The sequence below is a fragment of the Cynoglossus semilaevis genome, chromosome W (assembly GCF_000523025.1).
Source record: "Cynoglossus semilaevis isolate Cse_v1.0 chromosome W, Cse_v1.0, whole genome shotgun sequence".
NCBI lineage: Eukaryota > Metazoa > Chordata > Actinopteri > Pleuronectiformes > Cynoglossidae > Cynoglossus > Cynoglossus semilaevis.
Genome location: NC_024327.1, coordinates 2,139,482 through 2,150,920, shown reverse-complemented (window position 1 = coordinate 2,150,920; position 11,439 = coordinate 2,139,482). Strand labels below are relative to the sequence as shown.

General features: G+C 41.3%; 1 pseudogene; it reads right to left on the bottom strand.

The window, feature by feature from the left end:
• Positions 1–249: 249 nt before the first annotated feature.
• Positions 250–11,439, bottom strand: part of LOC103396941 (transducin-like enhancer protein 4) — an 18,267-nt pseudogene continuing 7,077 nt past the window's right edge.

The window sequence follows — 11,439 nt, the reverse complement described above, 5'->3', positions numbered from 1 at the left end:
CAAGAACTCTCAAAATCCTTCAGATATTTAATTGTTATTGGATACTATTGATTTTAGTATATTTGTAATACTTCAAGTAATACATTATTGCTATATTAGTAGGTTAAAATAATAATTAAAGATAACTTTAATGAGACTGGTTGTGTTATTAATTTGAGACTGGTTGATAACACCGAGTGCTCCGAAGCAGCACTCGACCCATTGCACCTACACTACTTACACTAAAATCTCTAACAAGCAAGGTAATCTTGGTATGACAGTTACTATCAGTTACTGCAGTAGTCTGTAAAATACATTGGTGACACTTCAATATCTTAAATCTGTGATAAAATAATCCAGTGTTCAGGGCAATGGCTTTAATCTAATCTAATTTCATCCTGTGGCTCCTCACCCCACCATTAACTTTGACAAATAAAGGCAAATTCCAAATTTAATCTTGAAATACACTTTCACTCAATGAGGACCCCCAAAAATGTCCCCACAAATATGGCCATACCAGAAAAAAACACACACACAAACATTCAAATAAATAAAGAGCGTTCAAACGTTCTATTAATGAATGATTTATGACCATCGCCAGTCGATAATTCATCTTAAATTTTGCATAAGACTGTCAGCAGGGGGGAGACAGGTGGTGCCTGTAGACTTATATAATAAAAACAAAAATATAATAATAAATAATTCTGATTATAAAGGGTCAACATCAGGCATAGACAAACTTTTTTGAGGAGTAGAAGGCTAAAATGCTAAAATGCTAAATGATTCCATCTATGGGGGAAATGCAAGCATTTCAGGGGAAAAGGGCAAAAGTCTGCCTGATCTACATTCTTTTGTAACCAAAAGAGAAGAAGAAGAGCCATATTGATGAAAGAAGAGCAGAAAAAACTGGATCTGGATCTGTTGGTTCTTTGTTTTTTAGCCAGAAGGTCAAAAGGTCATGGTCCAAATGTCCAAATCCACTGTAACTGTACACCCCTCAACCATTGTGAGAACTCTTCACGATAACTCAGTAAATGACTTCATAGACCGTCACCTTCTTATCCCCCGACCCTATGACGATGTACTTGTCATCTATGGAAATGTCGCAGCTCAGCACCGACAACGACTCCTTGGACTGTAGGCAGAAGAAGATCAAAAGAAATCAAGTCAAATTTTTTTTTTAAATCACAAACCAATGTTTTTGTTTGTGTGATCCAAAATTAAATTATATCTGTGGAACCTCGAGATACGAGTGTCTCGACATAGCGTGGTGCCAGTGTGAGTGAACTAGCACGCATGTATGACTGCAGTAAATCCACAATATGTTCATTCGTTATCACAGCTGATTGATTGATTTCTTTCACTCCAGTTTAGACTGATGGGACCTGGAATTGTTCATGAGGTCAAATCCCTTTTTTTAGTGACAGCACTGTTGACTGAGAATGTCATGTGTCACATCTGAGTTTTGCCACTGACGTCTACAGGCGTCATTGGTACAATATATCCTATTGTATCAACATATAACCAACATTAGTGTTGGGAAGACCAACTCTTTTTACTAATTCGGATCTTTGACTCTTGAACAGTAAAATGAACAAATCGTGAACGAATCTTGAACGAATCATTTGCTGCAGTTCTCTGACACTAAATTTGTTGATATAATTTTCGAAAATATGATTCATGAGTGATTCGTGAGTGATTCAATAGTGAGTTCAATATGAACAAATCTTTCATATGACTCGGGAGTCATGAGTCATATGAAAGATTTGTTCATATTGAATGAATCACTTGCGAACTGCACATCACTCCTGAAATGAGCTTCTCCAGTTTCACGGACTTAAAAAAAAACCTTCACTGAACTTCAGGATCTTTTTATCGAAGCTGAGCCAAAAAAAACGTACCTGGAAAATACTGGTTCCATACGGTGTCCTCCATGCGTTGAGCAGATTGTCTTTTCCTGTGCTCACGAACCACTTCTCTGTACAGAGAATGAGATCACAAAGAGGAGATGAAGAAGAGGGAGGAGGAGGAGAAGAAGAAGAAGATATAGGAAAAGGAGGAAGAGGAAGAGAAGGATAGGAAATAGAAGGAGTACAAGAAGAAGAAAAAGAGGAAGTTGGAGACACAGACATAACTAGGTAATGTGGCATGGTGCTTGTCATGATATTTTGAGTATATTTAGGAAAACAATGTGCAGTCTACATTTGACCATGTAAAACAGTGATCTCCAAACCTGGTTCAGTACGGAGGAACATTTTACTACATCAGACATGGAAAATATTTTCAAAGAAACAACTTGTCTCGGGAAGTAAGAGTTTCGTCCTCGACTGTAGGTCTTGTAAAAATAAAACTTTTGACTGCACTCTCTCCATTCATTTCTCATCATTTTCTTGTCTCATCCACACAAACCTGTCACTTTTCCGTCTCTCTTGCATAACAATGCTCTAAACACCTGCTAATTTCTCTGAGCCTTAACGTGAGTCATCAACACTTTTCCTTTCGATTATCGTTACGGTTTGACTGACAGACATTCTCCTCAGTACTTGGCTCGGCGCTCCAGTTTGTCACAGATTTGCTTGTTTTCTTACCACAGTGGGCAAAACGGAGCAAGAGCACGCAGCTTTCGTGCAGGTGCAACTGTTACGTGTCAGGTTTGGTGACGTGCAGGACCTCCACGTTGCTGTTCTCCATTCCCACTGCCAACCATTTGCCTGTTGGACAGTATCCCAGAGAGAAGATCTGTCACACCGTAGCACGGCTGGCAGCGAGAAGACGGGGGTGGACATCATAACGGTGAAGATCCTACTTGTAGTTCCTTTGCACATCAGGATTGTCGACCGAACAAAGACGGGATGCAATGCCAGCAAATGTTTGTGACTTGGGGAAGATCATTTTAGAGTTTCGAGCTCGACTTGGGTAATTTTTAACAAAACTAAAATCCTTGATTTGGTCTCAAAACTCTCACTCAAAAAGGTCTCACTGACTGGGCGTCCAAGTGGAATAAATGTAGACACATCCACATCCAAACTAGGTAATGTTGCATGGTGATTGTCATGATATTTTAAGTATATTTAGAAAAAAAATGTGCAGTCTGTCAGCCTTATTCAGACGACCGTGTCTACATTTAACCATGTAAAGTCAGCAGTCTCCTTTTTTGTACCAAGGACCGGTCTTTATCAGCCATTACTGCAGATTGTAAATACCGTACCATTGTTGAAGGATCATCGAATTTCCAAAATAAAACATCTTTTAGACTTTCTTCTGTTAGTATCAGAGTCTGAACGACCTGTTGTTTTGAATCATTGACAGATTATCTTTGAATGAAAAGAGTAAAGGAGTATGACTGTCCTACTGCGGCACTAAATGACCTACGGACCAGCACCGGTTCCCAGACCGGGGATTGGGGACCCCTGATGTAAAATGCAAAATACAGTGGAGGATATAAGGGGAAAAAACTGTCAGGTTTCCTTTTTAATTAGTTTATAGTAAAACTACGTATGTCATGGTCATTGTCCACGCTGCCGTCTTTAATGCCCCTGCACCTCCTCATTTCCCTCCTCTGCTCCATTTACATTAAAAAACAGGTTTTCTGAGGAAAATTACAGTTGTGGTCTTTTATTGCTGTTAATTCCCACTCCTCACGTCAAACGAACTTAATTACAAAGTAAATGTTGGACATGTTTTAGGAAGGCTGTGGGGCTGAAGCTGAGACCAGTGTAGAATTAGGGCTGGTTAAATGTTGGTCAGCAGTGGGACAGAAATGTTTTCCGCCCCCCCCCCAGCCCACACCCCAGCAAATTGAAATACTATTGAGAACCAGATAACATGTATATTTTTTTCTATACTAACCACTGTATGAGTTGCTGCCACCTAGTGACTAGAGGCCAATAGCCTTATTCTATTGGGAGGCCCTCACGACCCCCAGGAGGACCCGCTCCACTACTTGAGAAGCACTGATTTACAGTGATGTGTTTTATAATATTTTAGCTTAATCATAAACCAAAATAATATACAAATGTCTATATAATTTATGCAGACACTGGTATATAAAGGTTTTTTTTTGGCATTTTCTGCCATTTTCTCAGACAGACCTGAACTGTGAATATTCCTGGTAGGGAAAACAAAATATCAATAGTACCTGGGAGGTAAAGTCGTGTTGCTGCAGCTGTCGTCCCTCTCTAAGGTCCCAAGATCGGACAGTGTTGTCCAGGCCTCCGGTCCACAGCTTGGTGCCATCATTGGAGATGTCAATACAACTGGCCCCGTCGGTGTGGCCCTGGAACTGCCTGCAGAAAAACACACAGTTATACGTAGTCATGTAGTAGCAACAAGATGGTGACTGACTCATGGATTTTTTTTTTGTTTGTTTTAAATGAGGGAAAAAGAGAGAAATGTATCTCGTGCGCACAAGATAGTTTCTCGTGAGCATGAGCACCCTTAACGAACCTCCCTACACTGTTATCAACAGTCGAACAACAACAACAGTGCCCTCTTGTGTCTAACTGAGGTATCCTACATTAATTAAATGCTCACCATATATACAGTACATGTCACGCATGACATGCCGGTATCTTAGATTTCCCAACCATATGTACTGTACATGATTGTTTTGTTTTTTTAATGTATTACCCTGTATGTATGTGTGGCAAAATGTCTTAGATATACTTTCTCGTGCGTATGAGAAAGTATCTTGTGAGCACGAAAAAGTATCTCGTGAGCATGAGAAAGTATCTCGTGAGCATGAGATACGTTTCTCTTTTTTTTTTTCCCCATGTCCCTTTAGGGGCTCCGTACGAGAGCCGTGAAAACTTTTTAGAAAAAAATTGTAGAACTTGTTTGATTATCACAGTGTCTGTCAACAAGAGAGATCATGAGCCAGAGCCCAGAACTAACACTACAAAACCTCTGTTTTGCTGTATATGCTAATTCAAGCTAAGTTAGCTTTATATGCTAACTTAATGTAAATTGAAATTAACACTTTTTTAAAAATAATCTGTTGCTAAAATTTAAACCTATATTTTAACTTAGCGTAAATATGCTATTCTGCTAGCATTTAGCTTTCTTTGGAAAATCATAGAACTTAAGCAACTTAAAAGCGGTTTCTTAGTACGGTATGTTTCCTATTATGATGCAATCATTTTGTATATGTTTCAGCTTTTGTTTTAGGTAATATATTAAAAACTGTGACCTAGAAGGTATGGTAGTACATTTTTGCCCATTTAATTGTCATCAGGCCCAATCATTTCAAGGCTGAATACTGAGGGAGAATTTACGTGGTTTTCTGAGCCCCTGCTATTTCCTGACCTTTCAAAGCCCACTGTTTTCCCTCTGTTTTTGTTATGTGCATCTAAATGAAACGCTCTGCCATCTACAAACGGCTCCGTACCTGACCAGAGTCTGGTTGTGCAGATCCCAGACGACGATGTTTCCACCGGAGCAGCAGGAGAAGCAGACCTTTGAGTCAGGACTGATGGCCAAAGCATAACACGCGGGTGCTGATGATGTCAGCTCTGTCTTAATCCGTGGAGTTGGCGTGGCTAAATCCCAGATTGACAAGGTGATCGCCTCCCCTCCCACGATGAGAGTGCGTCTGTCAGGAAGCAGTCGGCAGGAGCGGATGTAGTTGTCCCTGTTCTGAGGTGGTGAACACAAAAAAATTGGTTTTGTCAGTCATTAAATTAATGCATTTTAACCCCGTACGATGAGCTGTCAAAGATTACTGTAGTTGAATCACCAGACAGTCCAGCTGAGAGACAGGTGTCTTGTTGCCATGATGACTGATATCCCACACCTTGACGCAACCTTTGCCTCCGGTGTAGACGTGACGTGTGGGGTTTCTAATGGTGACCGTGCACACTACTTCACCGTGGCTAAGGGTATTGATCCGTCGTCCGGAGCAGGCCCTGACAGGAGGAACAGGAAGTGGGGGAGAAGTAAAGAAGAAGAGCTGCACCACAGACCAACCAAAGAAACAAGAAGAAGAAACGTACGGTTTTCCACAAGGAATTCCCAACAGGTTCAGAGGAAGGCCGGGAACGCGTATGTGGTGGTGAGGATCAAATCCCACCTGAAGAACAATAACAGGTTTGTGGAGTTAAACAAACATAACAAAGCAGAATTCAACTAGAAATTTCAAAAAGTGATATTCAACCAAAAACATTACAAAGAACGTATGTGTTGTGCAATAAATTAATGATACAACAACTTTGTTATGAAAGCTTACAATTGAATGTAGTGTGCCTCAGGGCTCAATTCTTGGACCTTTTCTCTTGCTAGCTCCCTGTGAGCTTAATGATTGATTAAATTGCCCTGAATTGGATTTCAAACCTGTTGTTTTTAAATCTTCTGTTTACTAGACAGGCACTTTAAGCAACTAAGCCACAGAGCCACATAGAGCACAGGCAAATTATAACTGCTGTAATAGTAATCCAAGGTGCTGTCCGGTGACTGGACAACTTGGCAACACTGACACATTTTCCTGACATCTCACTTCGTGTACCACTTCCCTCGCAGCGGCAGCCACCGCGCTCATCTGTGGAGAGATGTTATGCAGACCAGAGTAGGCCGCTCCGGCTCCACTCAGCTCTCCGTTCATACATGGGTGAGGAACCATACCAAAAGGTCCAGGGTATGAACAAGGCACAGCCAACGGGGTACGAACAGCAGGAACTGTAAGAGACCAGGTGAGACTAGGTGTGTCAGACATAAGGCCCGCGGGCCAAAACCGGCCCGCTTTATGAATTTTGAAAGTACATAAAAGGCACAAACATTCCACGTTCATGATGTTTCGTAAAATCGAATTTAATTAAATCTGAATATTTTCTAATAAGTGATATGTTATAATTGTACTGGTCCGGCCCAATTGAAATCTAATCAGGCTGTATGCGGCCCCTGAACCACAAGTTAGATAAAGGGTTGTAACTCAGATTAAAACATTTTCAATTTTCTTCATGTCGAATACTCCTGTTCAGGGGTTTGTAGGTATGACAGAGAAAATATTTGTTTTTTGTTTTTCATTTCAGAGGTATATAGATGGCTATGTAATAAATCACATTTGTTAACAGAACAAAATATTCATAATTGAAAATATTTTACCTAAACACTTACCCAGTGTCTCCACACCCATGGGTTTACCAGGTCCAGACCTTAGGGCCAGGGTGACGGTACTGCTGGGCGTAGGAGCATCAGAGCGGGATGTGGGAGTGCTGGACTTGGACACGGGGTGGTGGACTTTTCATTCTTAGGATTTTACAGACAAAAAAAAAACCTCATGATAAAAAATATTTTTCCCTTTTTCTAAAGAATGTTAAATCCTACAAACGATCTTTGGAACTAGTGAAACAGATGAAAATCGTATTCTATTAAATGGCCCACCAGATTGATCTCTTTGGACTTGGATGATGTTGTGCTGCTGGACAAGGTGACAAAGGAAGGACTCAGAGGAGCGTCCTTCTTCAAGAGGCAACTTTTGTCCAGTCCGTTCTCCCGTACAGAGGGGGCGGGACTTCCACAAGGTGATGCAGGATCCTTTTGTCAAAACACGGACAAACAGCACATCATGGTTTTTACAAAGATTTTCTTTGACAAAAACAAAATCATCTGACAGACAAACTGCTCCGTACCTCATTGGAGATATCAACCACCAGGTTATCATTGCTCTTCTCTCCATCACTTTCCTGCCGTTGAAATAATGGAGTGTCATCACACATCATCAATCAACAGGCAACTTTCGGAAAGACGTTTTATTTTGACCGGTACTTGTTAACATAAGTGTTTAGAGAGTGTCTTCAGAGTGTAAGACTTCCAAAAGTAATTTTTTAAACCCTACTTAGGTATATGTGGTCTTCAGATTCACGGTGACTTTTACTTTGGTACACTTTTTATTTGATCAAATATCTGGTGTATCATTTTTCCCTTCTTCGCATCATTTTATTCGTTGGTATACTTTTTTACACAACAACTGTGACTTATAATGAAGTGAAGTCAAAAATCTCCACTTACGTAATGTGTTGAAGGAACATCCTTGTCTTCTGTCTTTTGTTTCTTGCTGTCGGACGAGAAATTGCTCGACCTGCGATGTTTCTCTCTGGCCCGGAAGCTAGCAGGTGACAGAGATGAGCTCTGGAGGAAACGAGGAAAGTGTAACATTGTCAGAAGGGCGGGACTACAGTGGTGCTACGGTGATCAACTGGCGGCCCGTGGGCCAAATCTGGCACGCCGAACCATCCAATCCGGATTCCAAAATAGTTAGGATCAAAGAGATAATCGCGTATGATTATAGCATTGTTTCCCAAACTTTTTTTCTGGGGACCCATATTTTAAAAGTCACAAACCTTCATGACCCAAGTCAACAGACATTATTCGTAAACTCCTGGGAAACATGATGCGAGTTGACCCCCCAAAAAATCTCTTGCGACCTAATCTTTGGGATACAATGGATTAAAGGATAAAATGACTTTAATTTTGTAATAAAGTAAAATTATATAAGCAGCAAACATCAAATAATTAGGTTAGATAAAAATTTGATCTTTATTTTATTAGCACGTCCAATCCCACCACTGCGTCTGTCCAGAAAGAATCTGGTCCTGAACACTGTTCTAAATCTTCACTCCATCCATCCATCCATTTTCATTCATTTATCCGTTACCAGGTCGCGGGGGCAGCAGTCTCCACACACGCCACCCAAATCACACTGCACCGTACCAACCCCCCTGAGCTTTCCTGCGGGTGGGGAGTCCACTGGAAGGTACCAACCACCCAAACTGGGATTTGAACTTGCCCAGGAGGTGAACCCTGGGGTTCCACACCAATGACAGAGACATTGCCTCTGGGCCAAAGTGTCACAAAACTTTACTACTGCTGGAACAACTGGCTTGTAGTCGAAATTGCAATTTGCCGGTTCAAATCCTACGTCTGGCTTGACTGTTATGTATTGAGCACCGAAATCCCTGATTTCTGCTCCTGTGAGTCTACAGGAAAGATTGCGGAAGGAATAGTAAATCCAGTAAATCTAAATGAGGCAAACTAAAGATGACCACCACAGACCCATATGGGCTACATGATCCTGTTCACACTTAGATTTCCACATCAATTCCACACCACTTTAAAAACTCCTACGCCTGTCAGGACCATTTCATTCCCACTGGATCATGCCGTACTGACGTACTGGCGCTGCATCCTTGACGTTTTGACTCCGCCATCGTGGCCAGAACTCGGCGGCATTAATATGAAGAAGGAGGAGGAGCCGATGTCTCACTGATGTCTCTTTTCTTAATCAAATCTGGCGTCTTTTTGAATACCGTTACCCGAGGATTCTAATCCTCTTTGAAAACGCAAAGATCAAACTAAGGTCAAGACAACATCTGTGCTCCGACTCTGCCCTCCCTGCTGATCTCACACTAGTAAATGCTCCTCACCCATCGCACGATGGACAGAGTGGAGAAAACAAAAAGAGGGGCCTCTAATGGACGGAGGTATTCATTTACAAGCACATCATCATTATATCTGCCTCCTGATTCTAATTGATTAAAAAAGTCCTGGTTCTGTCCCTGTACCCTCCACTGAAGGGTGGGGGGTGGCGGGGTGTACAGCCCACAATAAAAAACACCCCGAAGGACTCAGCAGATTATTAGATTATTAGATCATTAGGAATAATAATTAGGAGAAAGTTTACAAGGTAAGACTAATACTACTAATAGTACTACTGCTACTGCTGTTACTGCTACATCTGCTTCCAAATGACTATGACTAGTACCGTATTTTCCGGACTATAGGGCGCACTTAAAATCCTTTAATTTTCTCAAAAATCGACAGTGCGCCTTATAATGCGTCTTATGTATGTTTTATCGATACAGGCAAAACACACAACAATACGGTGACCATCCAGCACAAAAAAGTGACAACTGCCTGATTCTGGAATGACTGACTTAGGTCACTACCCTTTTCCACAAATCTCCATCCCTATTGATCTTCAACTCCATGCACGCCCATCTCACCGATATTGTCAAAATCCAAGTGAAGCAAACTAATTCGGGGCTAGCTATCATTCCGGGTGGATTAACCACAGAATTCCTACCTCTAGGTGTTAAAGTTAAATTGCGAGCTGCGTGGGAGCATTGGATGACAGAAGGCAAACACACATTCACCAAGACAGGGAGGCAACGCCGGAAGAGTTACGCCACTATCTGCTAATGGATCGTGGATGTCTGGGCTAAGGTATCAGTATCAAATGTCGTCCGAGCTTTCACAAAGGCCGGAATTATCACTGAACAGCTAATTAACAGCAACAAGATTGACTCGGATAATGAGGAGAGGGATCCGGACATCCTTGATTGTTCCGCTAAATGCACCTTATAACCCGGTGCGCCCTATGTATGAAAATAGACCCGTTCATTGATATTGTGCCTTATAATGCGGTGCGCTTTATGGTCCGAAAAATACAGTACTACTGCTCCCTACAGTATATTACTACTACAGTTCATATATAAAAATAATATAATAATATGATTTATATGATATTTTCTTCTAAAGATGACCTCTGTTACAGTTCACAGACACTGAGAAAGTGGTAGAAAAAGTCTACAGAGTACAGAGTACGGAGTACACAACAGATGCCAGCAGATTGAGAGATATTAATAGCATATGTAGTTGTTCCCTCCAAAATCCAGGCAGAGACTTCGGAGAGAATCATAATGATACAGTAATTTGGTTTTCTTTAATGTCACGATGACAGAATAAATCATCTGGATTCTTTAGGTAGTAGGAGTAATTAAACCTGAGACTTAAAGACTTGAGCTGAGTTTATCTTTTTATTAAAAGGTAACAGGTATGGTATGAAGGGTAATCTCTGTAATCTGACCCTTATTCTAATCTCTCAACATACTCTCTTGCTCATTCGGGACCTGCAAGGACAAAGTGTCCCCATTTTTTATCCCCCAAGACGTTGTCCCAACAAGTATAGCTACACAAGAATCGCACACACAAGAACACAAATCAAAGCCAAAAGTCAAAGGCATCAATGCAATAATTGAATGTTCATTTGATACGTTGACGTCCCACCTGATAATACATGACCTGTGTATACACACAAACACAAACACTGTAGCCCTGTCTGTGTATGAGGGGCTACAGCCAAGGACATTAAAGCACAGATGTTCATGCAGTTCACAAAAACAAACACACACCGACACACACGCACACACAATGGCCTGGACTGTTGCCAAGGTAACTGTAGACCAATGAGGGGCCTATTGGTTTCATGAAGTGACTGTTGGATGGTACTTCCAAAAGCGGCACACGTGCACATGCATGTGTGTATGTGTGTGCGCGCGTACTCACATGTATCTATGTGTTTCTCAACGTGTTAATGAAGGACATTCATCATTCTGCTCACTCTATCTTTAACACTCTCTCACACACACACGTGTGCAGGCTGCTAATCGCTCCAGCACGGTGCCCACA